Consider the following 16,495-nt stretch of genomic DNA (forward strand, 5'->3'; position numbering starts at 1 on the left):
AGAAAAAGGCTTAACGATAGTAGCTAAAAACATTTTAGCAATGGAAATTAATTTCAGTAAAGAGACAAGAGAAATTATTTTAAATAAGAAAGGCCTCTCCACCACCTCTACCTTGTCAGCTCCGAGCACATTATAACCCTCAATATTAATATCAGAAAAGTCCAGAATGTCCCCAGAGATCCACGTTTCAGGCAGAGGTCGGCATTCCAGAGGTGGAGCAAAGGTACAGGTACGGCAGGCAGGCAGGCTCAGAGACAGGCAGTGGTCAGGCGGGCGGGTACAGGGTCAGGACAGGCAGAGGTCAAAAGCCGGAGGACGATGAAAAAGAGAGACTGGGGGGAGACCCAGGAGCTGAGCCAAACCGCAGGTAGGCTTGAACAAACAAGACGAACTGGCAACAGACAGACAGAAAACACAGGTATAAATACACCGGGGATAATGGGGAAGATGGGCGACACCTGGAGGTGGGTGGAGACAAGCACAAGGACAGGTGAAACAGATCAGGGAGTGACAACGATGGCCTGAGTTCTGTCACTAAAATAATCATGAAACCATGAACAGACGTCAGAACTCAGGCCAATCGAGGACCACTTAGTCAATAAAATAGTGTTGTGTCTTTGGCTATGCCAGATTAAGTGATATCTCATGCTATTCTATAAAATCCTTTCTTTGTAATTAATATTACCTGATTAAGCTAATCATGTAAATGTAATTAACTAGAAAGTTGGGGCACCACGGAAGAACGTTTATAGAGCCGTTATCTTCCGAATAAACTCTTAAAATACTTAGTAATCTTTTACATCGATAGCCATCATCTTAATCATCTTATTTTCAGTCTCATAATGAAAGTTGTAAATTCTTGGTTATCTTCACGAACCCTGGCTAACAAGTTGAATCAGCAATACAAAATTGGGTTTAACTATTTATTTACTAAATACCTAAACCAATCACACAGAATTACAAATACACAGAATACAATGATGTCATACAGAAAACATCCCTGGTGGACGGAACATGTATGAAAGCTGGTTACACAAAGGAAAGGGGGTTGGGCTTGAATGAAAGAGCGGGAAGACTTAGGAACAAAGAAACAGCAGCTATGCTATCGTAAATACAGAATCTTATGCATTACTAAAATACCGCCCATTTGGAAAAGGAAAATGCAATAAATATTTACTCTGAGCTGCGCTTCGGTAGATTGGTCGTAGATGCTGGCCGGGTTGGCCAACAGATCTTCCTGTCCTCGGAAGAATGTCTCTGGTGGTAAATTCGATACGTGGTGGTATCTTCGTCTGTTTGTTAGACTGGATCCGTCGTCCGTCCTTTCCTAGCCCACGTCTACAGCGGCCGCTGCTAACTCAACGGCTAGGAAGTATCACTTCTGTAGTGAATAAGCTCAAAGTTCATACCATTCGCCACCAAAGCTCACGCCGAGGTTGGCTTAGTTCTGTACTTGACATGTGTGTCCTTCTAACGTAGAGGCTGCAGACCTCACGTACTGGAACAATGGTTATCTTTTCGTCAAAGGCTTATATAGTGGAAAGGGGGAAGGATGTGTTTCATCGTTTATAACCCCTGTCTCTTCACAGGGGTGGGCCACTGATCAAGCAGGGCACTTTCCTTATGAAAACCCAATTCTCTCATTTGGAAGCTAAAATTACATTTAATCTCCTAACAAACAATTTCAATATCAAACATTTCAATTGCATAACAATTCCATGTGACTCTGATAACTAGAGGGTGTATACTTTCTCAGATACAGTTTATGTCATCCTGTCATCAGTCATAATGTCTCAGATGACAACCGAACTGACATCCATACTCATTACGTTCCCAAGCATATTTCCAACTGGTTTTATTACCAAAATATGGTTCCTTTCCCCATTTGTTTGATGTTCCCAGACTCTCTATATTTAACAGGACAGCAGTCCTTCAGGTCAGCAGTCCTTCAGTAGGGTCAGAAAGAGAGGGGAAGGGAGAAAGGTATTTATGGGGGGGGTCATAAACCTTACCCACAGGCCAACATCATGACAATAGCATGATCAGCAGTATCAAAAGCTTTTTGACAGGTCCACAAACCTAGCAACACAGTTCAGTTTTAGTATCTATAGCATTGACAAGATCATTAACAACTGAAGTGGTTGCTGTAATAGGGACATGCCCAGGCCTAAACCCTGATTGGATGTCCAGGCTTAAACCCTGATTGGTTTACATTCAAAATACATTTCTCAGATAAAAAAAGAGCCAAGTTGTACATTTACAAGGGATTCTAGAATCTTAACTAGACAAGGAAGCCTAGACAAGGAAGCCTAGACAAGGAAGCCTTGAAATGGGGCGATAACAATTAACATCACTACTGTCCCCGTCCTTATGGAGTGGCAGCACAACAGCTGATTTCCATACATATGGAATGTTTCCTGATAACAATGTTAAATAAACAATGTGGATTATTGATCGAACAATGACAGGTGCTGCTTAATAAACAGACTAGGATCCAATTGATTGCCTCCTGTGGATTACTTGTCTATTGCTAGCAAATGCATCCAGGATTTCTTTTTCTGTAAATAGCCTAAAAGAAAAAAAAGTTTTGACTATAATTTCTCTGATCATTCAGCAAGTTTCCCATCTATCAGCATCCAGCCCAGTATCATTGTGAATAGGCTTACAAGTTCTTCCAGAGAGAGAGCCCGCTGAAAGGAAATGGTGATTAAAGGCATCAATGATGTTATTGTTTTCCCCGTAATGAAGCCAGAGTCTGAATTAATTTGTCGTGGAAGAGAGGAGGAAGTAGAACCAGTCAGGGATTTGATCGTTTTCCAAAATGTAGCAGGGTTCCCATTACAATCAAAAGAATGGTTACATAATAATCAGATTTAGCCTTTCAGATTTATTTATTTTTAACACAATGATTCCTCAGTTGTTTAAAAGCTTGCCAGTCCGATGCCTAAGCTTGTGTTCCTGGCCTTTGACCCAAGCATAATTTCTTTTATGAATGACTTCTGATAATCTGATAATTCCGGAGTGTTCAAGGCATTCCATCTAACTTTAACCCTTCATTTTTTTTGAAAGGAGAATGATTATCCCCAATAGTATTGAAGACTTCTGCAAAAAGGCTCAAAGCTAAATCAGGTTCAGGGATCAGCTGAAATACAATCAAAACCACTAAAATAAAGATCATGTAAAAACATGTGTTCACTGAAGTTTTTAAAGCTCCTTTTTTTGTGATGACACAAGGCTTACATTTTTGTATTCTCACATCTCTAGCACAAACTACTGGGCAATGGTCACAAATGTCTTGGGAGAACACACAATTAGAAACATATTTCTCTGGTATATTTGTTAAAATAACATCACATCAGAGTTGAAGGATATTTAAGGTTGAGCAGTGTAGGCTTAGTCACCAGCTGGGTTAGGTTTAGGTAATTACACATGTCTTTTAGATTGGGAAACGCAGGCTTCAGACAATCATAATTGAGGTCACCCAGGATAATAACTTCTGATTTAGTAAAAGAAGACAACAAACTAGTTAACTCTTCGAGTGTACAAAGGTTAGCCGAGGGAGGACGGTAAGACCCTTATAACAGTTATGGAGACATTTTCCCCCAGAAAAAGGCTTAACGATAGTAGCTAAAAACATTTTAGCAATGGAAATGAATTTCAGTAAAGAGACAGAGAAATTATTTTGAATAAGAACGGCCTCTCCACCACCTCTACCTTGTCAGCTCAGAGCACATTATAACCCTCAATATTAATATCAGAAAAGTCCAGAATGTCCCTAGAGATCCACGCTTCAGTCAATACCAGAATGTCCGAATTAATCTGCATAGCCCAGATCTTCACGTAATCCAATTCAGGAAGTAAGATCCTGATGTTCAGATGCATCAACCCAAGTCCTTTACGTTTAAAAAAAAATTAAAGTCACACGGAATCTCCAATACAAACAAGCTACTTTCAATAGGCGGTTGCAGGCCCTGTCTGATGGTTGATATTGATATAGTTAGTATGGCTATAAGATTGGATAGTAATTCCCAATAGTAATAGAGGAAGAAATTGGAGTTACTTTTCCATGGTTAGCACCATAGGGCCTAAGGCCGCAGCCAATATCAATATGAGGAACTCTCAGACCGTAACCAATGATGGAATGTTATAAACTGACTTACATGGGCTGTGGTTGCTATTGTTCAACAGCCCAAAGCCCTCCGTGCGATTGGACAACCGAGGGGGTATTCAAGTTTATGGAATTCAAATTTGAACTAAAAGCACAGTCAGCAGACCACAATGGGCTGCTCTTTTGAGCCAACAAAAGATGGGAGGTCGGGGTAGGATAGGAAGGGTGGGTGAGATGGGAGGAAAGAGGTGACTTTACAAGGGATGGGGTCTCTGCAGGGCAACACTGGCCAGTCATTCTGAGCCTGGCAACATGGTAGTGAGGCAGTGGCACGACGACCATGCTGAGGAGTGGGAAAGGAGAAGATGTTAGAGTGGATCCATGGGTCCTAGTGCTGGCCTGTTTTGTTCCTTGGTTGTGTTTATTGTGGGTCCTAGTGCTGGCCTTTCTTCTCGTCTGTGGTTGGGGTTCTGGTTTGCTTCCTATAACTGTGGTGATCATACAAACTGTGTGATTCAATCTAGCTATCACACTGTGTGGATTAATTGACTTTAGCTGAAACTTTTTTTATTTTAGTGGATTTTAACATCCGGAGAAATGGCAGAGCGCCAAATTCAATTTAAATTACTATAAATATTAAACTTTCATGAACTCACAAGTGCAATACATCAAAATAAAGCTTAACTTGTTGTTAATCCAGCCAAGGTGTCAGATTTCAAAAAGGCTTTACGGCGAAAGCAAACCGTGCGATTATCTGAGGACAGCGTCCAGCACACAAATGCATAACAAATAATTTTCAACCAGGGAGTTGCGACACGAAAGTCAGAAGTAGCGATATAATATATGCCTTACCTTTGAAGATCTTCTTCTGTTGGCACTCCAAAATGTCCCAGTTACATTACAAATGGTCCTTTTGTTCGATAAATTCCTTCTTTACATCCATAAAAACTCAGTTTAGCTGGCGCGCTTCAGTCAATAATCCACTCGGTTTCCCTCCTTCAAAATACATACAAAATGAATCCCAAACGTTACCAATAAACTTATCCAAACAAGTCAATCAACGTTTATAATCATTCCTTAGGTACCCTAATATGCAAATAAACAATCAAATTTAAGATGGAGAATCGTTACTGTCTTTACCGGAGATAAACAAAAAGAACGCGCTCTCTCGGCCACGCGCTTGGAAACACTACAGCCAAAATGGGGGCCACTTAGAAAAACTACAACTTCTCCCTCATTTTTCCAAAAACCAGCCTGAAACTCTTTCTAAAGACTGTTGACATCTAGTGGAAGCCCTAGAAACTGCAATCGGGGACGATTTCGCCCTATTGTAAATGTGCCAGGCATTGAAATCAGTGGTATGCTGAACTGTTTTATTTTTTATGGTTTGTCCTCAGGGTTTCGCCTGCCATTTCAGTTTTGTTATACTCACAGACATTATTTTAACAGTTTTAGAAACGTTAGAGTGTTTTCTATCCAAATATATGCATATCCTAGCTTCTGGGCCTGAGTAGCAGGCAGTTTACTTTGGGCACTCTTTTCATCCGGATGTCAAAATACCGCCCCCTATCCCAAATACATTTTTGCTGAATTTTTCCAAAATGGCTACTACAACTTTCAGCCATATGGAGAAACGTACTTTTTCCAGATTGGCGACTACCATCTTCAGAGACTACGGTGAACGTTTCATCCCATGTAGGAGCTGCACTTTTTTTGCACATAATATTGTCTTGGCAAATGTCCAATGTGGAAACTGTCATCTTATTGAGGAATATTTGTCGGAGCTGGATGTACAGAGTTAACAAATTGAGACATTGTAGCGACCCACAATAAACACAACCAAGGAACAAAACTGGCCAGCACTAGGCCCCAGCATAACAACAGCAAGGAGAGAGCGATTACTTACTCAGTGCGATAAAATGATGGAGCCCATCAAAACAGCAACACAACAAAGGCTGTCTTACCAGTATGATAGCCAGGAGAGAAGCACCATGGAAGGGATGTAGTTTCCAGTACAGGTCGGTGGAAAGCGCTACACCGGGCCGCAGGAGAGTCAAAGAGACTAAATCCAAGTGGACTTCAAGTTAGGCAATAGTCCAAAAACATCCAAGGTACAATGTCAAGTGGTAGGATGAAAGCAGCAGTAGGCAAGTGTCTGCTCAGATAATGCCCCAGTGCAGAGTAGGGTACCCAGGTATATCACAGTAGACAGGTGCCATGGTAACATGTTCAGAGTTGTCATACTTTCCTGTCTGGAGTTAATGGGGTTTGGATGTATTGAGTGGATGTATTGACTGGATGTGTTGAGTGGATGTGTTGAGGGGCTGTGTTGAGTGGATGTATTTGGATGTATTGAGTGGATGTATTGACTGCATGTGTTGAGTGGATGTGTTGAGGGGATGTATTGAGTGGATGTGTTGAGAGGGTGTGTTGAGAGGGTGTGTTGAGTGGATGTGTTGAGTGGATGTGTTGAGTGGATGTATTGAGTGGATGTATTGAGGGGATGTGTTGAGTGGATGTATTGAGTGGATGTACTGAGTGGATGTGTTGAATATATGTTTTAAGTGGATGTATTGAGTGGATGTATTGAGTGGATGTATTGAGTGAGTGTGTTGAGTGGATGTGTTGAATGGATGTGTTGAGTAGTTGTGTTGAATATATGTTTTAAGTGGATGTATTGAGTGGATGTGTTGAATATATGTTTTAAATGGATGTATTGAGTGGATGTGTTGAGTGGATGTATTGAGTGGATGTATTGAGTGGATGTATTGACTGGATGTATTGACTGGATGTGTTGAGGGGATGTGTTGAGTGGATGTGTTGAGTGGATGTGTTGAGTAGATGTGTTGAGTGGATGTATTTGGATGTATTGAGTGGATGTATTGACTGGATGTGTTGAGTGGATGTGTTGAGGGGCTGTGTTGAGTGGATGTATTTGGATGTATTGAGTGGATGTATTGACTGCATGTGTTGAGTGGATGTGTTGAGTGAATGTATTGAGAGGATGTATTGAGTGGATGTATTGAGTGGATGTATTTGAGTGGATGTGTTGAGAGGATGTGTTGAGAGGGTGTATTGAGGGGATGTGTTGAGAGGGTGTGTTGAGAGGGTGTGTTGAGTGGATGTATTGAGTGGATGTATTGAGTGGATGTATTGAGTGGATGTATTGAGTGGATGTATTGAGTGGATGTATTGAGTGGATGTATTGAGTGGATGTATTGAGTGGATGTGTTGAGGGGCTGTGTTGAGTGGATGTATTTGGATGTATTGAGTGGATGTATTGAGTGGATGTATTGAGTGGATGTGTTGAGTGGATGTGTTGAGTGGGTGTATTCTGTGCCAGGTCTCTCTGCATCTCACGCATCTGTGAAAACGACACACACAGTCACTGTTCTACTACCAATGGCAGTTAGGGATAGGTCACATCTGACGTTAAAACTGGTACGACTTTGAAGTTTGAACAGGTCAGATTATAACTGCCGAATTCTGGTCTCCCCATTCGACGACCGTTGGTGAGAGGTGAGGCTACATCATCAATGGTGGTTGTGATTGGCCTGTTGATCACTGTGCTCCCCTTTCTATTTCACCACAGAGATCATTATATGGTGATCAGGCTGGTTCCACCAGGCTAGGTTATACCCTGGACATTGTATGGTGATCAGGCTGGTTCCACCAGGCTAGGTTATACCCTGGACATTATATGGTGATCAGGCTGGTTCCACCAGGCTAGGTTATACCCTGGACATTATATGGTGATCAGGCTGGTTCCACCAGGCTAGGTTATACCCTGGACATTATATGGTGATCAGGCTGGTTCCACCAGGCTAGGTTATACCCTGGACATTATATGGTGATCAGGCTGGTTCCACCAGGCTAGGTTATAGCCTGGACATTATATGGTGATCAGGCTGGTTCCACCAGGCTAGGTTATACCCTGGACATTATATGGTGATCAGGCTGGTTCCACCAGGCTAGGTTATACCCTGGACATTATATGGTGATCAGGCTGGTTCCACCAGGCTAGGTTATACCCTGGACATTATATGGTGATCAGGCTGGTTCCACCAGGCTAGGTTATACCCTGGACATTATATGGTGATCAGGCTGGTTCCACCAGGCTAGGTTATACCCTGGACATTATATGGTGTTCAGGCTGGTTCCACCAGGCTAGGTTATACCCTGGACATTATATGGTGATCAGGCTGGTTCCACCAGGCTAGGTTATACCCTGGACATTATATGGTGATCAGGCTGGTTCCACCAGGCTAGGTTATACCCTGGACATTATATGGTGATCAGGCTGGTTCCACCAGGCTAGGTTATACCCTGGACATTATATGGTGATCAGGCTGGTTCCACCAGGCTAGGTTATACCCTGGACATTATATGGTGATCAGGCTGGTTCCACCAGGCTAGGTTATACCCTGGACATTATATGGTGAATACAGTGATCAGGCTGGTTCCACCAGGCTAGATTTATACCCTGGACATTGTATGGTGATCAGGCTGGTTCCACCAGGCTAGGTTATACCCTGGACATTATATGGTGATCAGGCTGGTTCCACCAGGCTAGGTTATACCCTGGACATTATATGGTGATCAGGCTGGTTCCACCAGGCTAGGTTATACCCTGGACATTATATGGTGATCAGGCTGGTTCCACCAGGCTAGGTTATACCCTGGACATTATATGGTGATCAGGCTGGTTCCACCAGGCTAGGTTATACCCTGGACATTATATGGTGATCAGGCTGGTTCCACCAGGCTAGGTTATACCCTGGACATTATATGGTGATCAGGCTGGTTCCACCAGGCTAGGTTATACCCTGGACATTATATGGTGATCAGGCTGGTTCCACCAGGCTAGGTTATACCCTGGACATTATATGGTGATCAGGCTGGTTATACCAGGCTAGGTTATACCCTGGACATTATATGGTGATCAGGCTGGTTCCACCAGGCTAGGTTATACCCTGGACATTATATGGTGATCAGGCTGGTTCCATCAGGCTAGGTTATACCCTGGACATTATATGGTGATCAGGCTGGTTCCACCAGGCTAGGTTATACCCTGGACATTATATGGTGATCAGGCTGGTTCCACCAGGCTAGGTTATACCCTGGACATTATATGGTGAACACAGTGATCAGGCTGGTTCCACCAGGCTAGATTTATACCCTGGACATTGTATGGTGATCAGGCTGGTTCCACCAGGCTAGGTTATACCCTGGACATTATATGGTGATCAGGCTGGTTCCACCAGGCTAGGTTATACCCTGGACATTATATGGTGAATACAGTGATCAGGCTGGTTCCACCAGGCTAGATTTATACCCTGGACATTGTATGGTGATCAGGCTGGTTCCACCAGGCTAGGTTATACCCTGGACATTATATGGTGATCAGGCTGGTTCCACCAGGCTAGGTTATACCCTGGACATTATATGGTGATCAGGCTGGTTCCACCAGGCTAGGTTATACCCTGGACATTATATGGTGATCAGGCTGGTTCCACCAGGCTAGGTTATACCCTGGACATTATATGGTGATCAGGCTGGTTCCACCAGGCTAGGTTATACCCTGGACATTATATGGTGATCAGGCTGGTTCCACCAGGCTAGGTTATACCCTGGACATTATATGGTGATCAGGCTGGTTCCACCAGGCTAGGTTATACCCTGGACATTATATGGTGATCAGGCTGGTTCCACCAGGCTAGGTTATACCCTGGACATTATATGGTGATCAGGCTGGTTCCACCAGGCTAGGTTATACCCTGGACATTATATGGTGATCAGGCTGGTTCCACCAGGCTAGGTTATACCCTGGACATTATATGGTGATCAGGCTGGTTATACCAGGCTAGGTTATACCCTGGACATTATATGGTGATCAGGCTGGTTCCACCAGGCTAGGTTATACCCTGGACATTATATGGTGATCAGGCTGGTTCCACCAGGCTAGGTTATACCCTGGACATTATATGGTGATCAGGCTGGTTCCACCAGGCTAGGTTATACCCTGGACATTATATGGTGAACACAGTGATCAGGCTGGTTCCACCAGGCTAGATTATACCCTGGACATTATATGGTGATCAGGCTGGTTCCACCAGGCCAGGTTATACCCTGGACATTATATGGTGATCAGGCTGGTTCCACCAGGCCAGGTTATACCCTGGACATTATATGGTGAATACAGTGATCAGGCTGGTTCCACCAGGCTAGATTTATACCCTGGACATTATATGGTGAACACCATTTCATTACCATATAATTTTTGTATGTTCTCTATAGTTAAGTACTTGAAAATGTATCAATTGACCAATTCGGCACAATTGGGCAGACTTCATACAACATTTTGAACAGTAACGCAATGGTTCATTGGATCAGTCTAAAACGTTGCACATACACGTTTGCCATCTAGTGGTCAAAATCTAAATTGCGCCTAGACCACTAAGTACTATAATGGCCTTTCTTTTGCATTTCAAAGATAATGGAGCATCTTTGACCAGATCAAATGTGTTTATTTCCACTACATTAATTTAAAGTTAAAATGAAATGAAATGTTTACTGTAGCTAACCACTTTTTTTTTAACATTTTTGATTGTAAGCAGGAATCAGGAGGATAGAATTATGTTCAGATTTGCCAAATGGACGGCGAGGGAGAGCTTTGTTATGCGTCTCTTTGTGTGGAGTGAAGGTGGTCTAGAGTTTTTTTTCCCCCGCTGGTTGCACATTTAACATGCTGGTGGAAATTTGGTAAAACGGATTTAAGTTTCCCTGCATTAGGAGCGCCACCTCTGGATGAGCATTTTCCTGTTTGCTTAAACCCTGGACAACATATGCATCTAAGAAGTAGAAAATAAGCAACAAATAATGTAAGTTTACATACATTTTGTTTTTAAATGTATCAAAGTAAAGAAGTGGTTTACCTTTTGTATTTGTACAAATGATGAGCCTGTGAAAGCTGTTGCCACTGACAGGTGAAGGTTGCTGGCCGGAAACTTTCCAACATGTGTCTGACTGTTCCATTCATAGGAATGCTCACAGAGAGGTCATGTCTGACTGTTCCATTCATAGGAATGCTCACAGAGAGGTCATGTCTGACTGTTCAGTTCATAGGAATGCTCACAGAGAGGTCATGTCTGACTGTTCCATTCATAGGAATGCTCACAGAGAGGGCATGTCTGACTGTTCAGTTCATAGGAATGCTCACAGAGAGGTCATGTCTGACTGTTCCATTCATAGGAATGCTCACAGAGAGGCCATGTCTGACTGTTCAGTTCATAGGAATGCTCACAGAGAGGGCATGTCTGACTGTTCAGTTCATAGGAATGCTCACAGAGAGGTCATGTCTGACTGTTCCATTCATAGGAATGTTCATAGAGAGGCCATGTCTGACTGTTCCATTCATAGGAATGCTCACAGAGAGGTCATGTCTGACTGTTCCATTCATAGGAATGCTCACAGAGAGGTCATGTCTGACTGTTCCATTCATAGGAATGCTCACAGAGACGCCATGTCTGCAGGATGTTGATGAGAACCCCTTTGCTGGTCTTCTCTATGCTGCATCCTCTGCTTGCAAACGGGACATCTCTGTAACAACTGCAACAGGCAGTATTATGAGGTGTATCGAGGTTAGCTAACGTTAGTAGCAAGTAGCCTAGCGGTTAAGAGCATTGGGACAGTAATCAGTCTACCAGTATACTGACTGGGGACCAACCATCAGTCTATGTTCTATCTACCAGTATACTGACTGGGGACCAACCATCAGTCTATGTTCTATCTACCAGTATACTGACTGGGGACCAACCATCAGTCTATGTTCTAGCTACCAGTATTCTCACCACCACTGGGGACCAACCATCAGTCTATGTTCTACCTACCAGTATACTGACTGGGGACCAACCATCAGTCTATGTTCTATCTACCAGTATACTGACTGGGGACCAACCATCAGTCTATGTTCTACCTACCAGTATACTGACTGGGGACCAAGCATCAGTCTATGTTCTACCTACCAGTATTCTCACCACCACTGGGGACCAACCATCAGTCTATGTTCTAACTACCAGTATATTGACTGGGGACCAACCATCAGTCTATGTTCTAACTACCAGTATACTCACCACCACTGGGGACCAACCATCAGTCTATGTTCTAGCTACCAGTATACTGACTGGGGACCAACCATCAGTCTATGTTCTATCTACCAGTATACTGACTGGGGACCAACCATCAGTCTATGTTCTATCAACCAGTATATTGACTGGGGACCAACCATCAGTCTATGTTCTACCTACCAGTATTCTCACCACCACTGGGGACCAACCATCAGTCTATGTTCTAACTACCAGTATACTGACTGGGGACCAACCATCAGTCTATGTTCTAACTACCAGTATTCTCACCACCACTGGGGACCAACCATCAGTCTATGTTCTACCTACCAGTATACTGACTGGGGACCAACCATCAGTCTATGTTCTAACTACCAGTATTCTCACCACCACTGGGGACCAACCATCAGTCTATGTTCTAACTACCAGTATAATTACTGGGGACCAACCATCAGTCTATGTTCTAGCTACCAATATACTGACTGGGGACCAACCATCAGTCTATGTTCTATCTACCAGTATACTGACTGGGGACCAACCATCAGTCTATGTTCTAACTACCAGTATACTGACTGGGGACCAACCATCAGTCTATGTTCTATCTACCAGTATACTGACTGGGGACCAACCATCAGTCTATGTTCTATCTACCGGTATACTGACTGGGGACCAACCATCAGTCTATGTTCTATCTACCGGTATTCTCACCACCACTGGGGACCACCTATTCTTCACAATAGGGTCCTTCAGCAGTGCATTCAAACCGTAGTTGTTGACTCTGCATCCTGCTGTAAGCATTGTATTGCGTGATCAATCTGTACTGGGCTTTTGAAACAACGGAGCCTCAGTCAATGAAGGGAAGTGAAGTGGGTGATGGAGGCATGATTTGTTGACATAATTGTAATCCAAACCCAACCTTCATTTACTTGTTTGTTCCAAACTGTGTTTTAGACGTGACTGACTTTACCACCAACATTTTCCTACTTACACTTTGCAGTCAGTTTTGACACTAAAATGTTCCTGAGTCACATCGATGTAGAATTTGCCGTTTTCAAAGGGATTGGTTGTATTTTTTTTATTGCTGTTATAGATATGGCAACGAACACTTCCATCTAGTGGTAGTTGTGGTGTAAAACAGGACTTAATGTACTTCAATAAACTGTACTGACTGTCAATGTAATTGGACGGCTGTAACGTTACAATCTGCTATAATATCATCTGGAGAGGCGACAACAAAAAGTTACGCATCACACTGACATGATCAGTTTCTGAACGGACATTCAGTTTGTAAAGGTATTTTTGCTTTTTTGAAGAACACAGTTTCTGGAATGTCAACGTCACTTACCTTCTGTTTATTATGACTTCAAGGAAGGGATTCAGTGGAACACATCACACACACACACGCGCACACACACACACACACACACACACACACACACACACACACACACACACACACACACACACACACACACACACACACACACACACACACACACACACACACACACACACACACACACACCACACACACACCAACACACACACACACACACACACACACACACACACACACACACACACACACACACACACACACACACACACACACACACACACACACACACACACACACACACACACAGAGTTCTGGCTCTGTGCCACACATACTGTAGATGCACAATAGTGCACTATACAGGAACCAGGGGACATTTTAAGATGGAGACAGAATGTATTGGGAAGGAAATAAGTGTTAAAAAGTAAACCTCTTTTCAAGCAAATTACAAAAATACGTTTGTTTTTTTGCGAGGCACAGTAGAACAAATAAATGAATGCTTTACCATTATGCTGTATTCAGAAGGCTGGACTAGGTTTTTCAATTGTGATTGAGGACAACATGGGAGCATGTTTTAAATGGAAGTGGTGTGTTGACACAGACACACCACTAGAGTCGGGAATACGACAATCACACCACTAGAGTCGGGAATACGACAATCACACTCTACTTGAGGATTCCCGGAACAGAACTGGAGCCCGTACGGATTCTCTCATCTTCAGGACGGCATCCAAATGGCCTCGATGCTCTTTACACTCCCTCTCATCCTAATCCCTATCCCAAACCAGAACTTCACCCTAATCCCTATCCCAAACCAGAACTTCACCCTAATCCCTATCCCAAACCAGAACTTCACCCTAATCCCTATCCCAAACCAGAACTTCACCCTAATCCCTATCCCAAACCAGAACTTCACCCTAATCCCTATCCCAAACCAGAACTTCATCCTAATCCCTATCCCAAACCAGAACTTCATCCTAATCCCTATCCCAAACAGAACTTCACCCTAATCCCTATCCCAAACCAGAACTTCACCCTAATCCCTATCCCAAACCAGAACTTCACCCTAATCCCTATCCCAAACCAGAACTTCACCCTAATCCCTATCCCAAACCAGAACTTCATCCTAATCCCTATCCCAAACCAGAACTTCACCCTAATCCCTATCCCAAACCAGAACTTCATCCTAATCCCTATCCCAAACCAGAACTTCACCCTAATCCCTATCCCAAACCAGAACTTCACCCTAATCCCTATCCCAAACCAGAACTTCACCCTAATCCCTATCCCAAACCAGAACTTCACCCTAATCCCTATCCCAAACCAGAACTTCATCCTAATCCCTATCCCAAACCAGAACTTCACCCTAATCCCTATCCCAAACCAGAACTTCATCCTAATCCCTATCCCAAACCAGAACTTCACCCTAATCCCTATCCCAAACCAGAACTTCACCCTAATCCCTATCCCAAACCAGAACTTCATCCTAATCCCTATCCCAAACCAGAACTTCACCCTAATCCCTATCCCAAACCAGAACTTCACCCTAATCCCTATCCCAAACCAGAACTTCACCCTAATCCCTATCCCAAACCAGAACTTCATCCTAATCCCTATCCCAAACCAGAACTTCATCCTAATCCCTATCCCAAACCAGAACTTCATCCTAATCCCTATCCCAAACCAGAACTTCACCCTAATCCCTATCCCAAACCAGAACTTCACCCTAATCCCTATCCCAAACCAGAACTTCACCCTAATCCCTATCCCAAACCAGAACTTCACCCTAATCCCTATCCCAACCCAGAACTTCACCCTAATCCCTATCCCAAACCAGAACTTCACCCTAATCCCTATCCCAAACCAGAACTTCATCCTAATCCCTATCCCAAACCAGAACTTCATCCTAACCCCTATCCCAAACCAGAACTTCATCCTAATCCCTATCCCAAACCAGAACTTCATCCTAATCCCTATCCCAAACCAGAACTTCATCCTAATCCCTATCCCAACCCAGAACTTCATCCTAATCCCTATCCCAAACCAGAACTTCATCCTAATCCCTATCCCAAACCAGAACTTCATCCTAATCCCTATCCCAAACCAGAACTTCATCCTAATCCCTATCCCAAACCAGAACTTCACCCTAATCCCTATCCCAAACCAGAACTTCATCCTAATCCCTATCCCAAACCAGAACTTCATCCTAATCCCTATCCCAACCCAGAACTTCACCCTAATCCCTATCCCAAACCAGAACTTCATCCTAATCCCTATCCCAAACCAGAACTTCACCCTAATCCCTATCCCAAACCAGAACTTCATCCTAATCCCTATCCCAAACCAGAACTTCACCCTAATCCCTATCCCAAACCAGAACTTCATCCTAATCCCTATCCCAAACCAGAACTTCACCCTAATCCCTATCCCAAACCAGAACTTCATCCTAATCCCTATCCCAAACCAGAACTTCACCCTAATCCCTATCCCAAACCAGAACTTCACCCTAATCCCTATCCCAAACCAGAACTTCACCCTAATCCCTATCCCAAACCAGAACTTCACCCTAATCCCTATCCCAAACCAGAACTTCACCCTAATCCCTATCCCAAACCAGAACTTCATCCTAATCCCTATCCCAAACCAGAACTTCACCCTAATCCCTATCCCAAACCAGAACTTCATCCTAATCCCTATCCCAAACCAGAACTTCATCCTAATCCCTATCGCAAACCAGAACTTCATCCTAATCCCTATCCCAAACCAGAACTTCATCCTAACCCCAATCCCAAACCAGAACTTCATCCTAACCCCAATCCCAAACCAGAACTTCATCCTAATCCCTATCCCAACCCAGAACTTCATCCTAACCCCTATCCAAACCAGAGCTTCATCCTAATCCCTATCCCAAACCAGAACTTCATCCTA

This window comes from Salmo salar, chromosome ssa29 (genome assembly GCF_905237065.1).
Source record: "Salmo salar chromosome ssa29, Ssal_v3.1, whole genome shotgun sequence".
Lineage (NCBI taxonomy): Eukaryota > Metazoa > Chordata > Actinopteri > Salmoniformes > Salmonidae > Salmo > Salmo salar.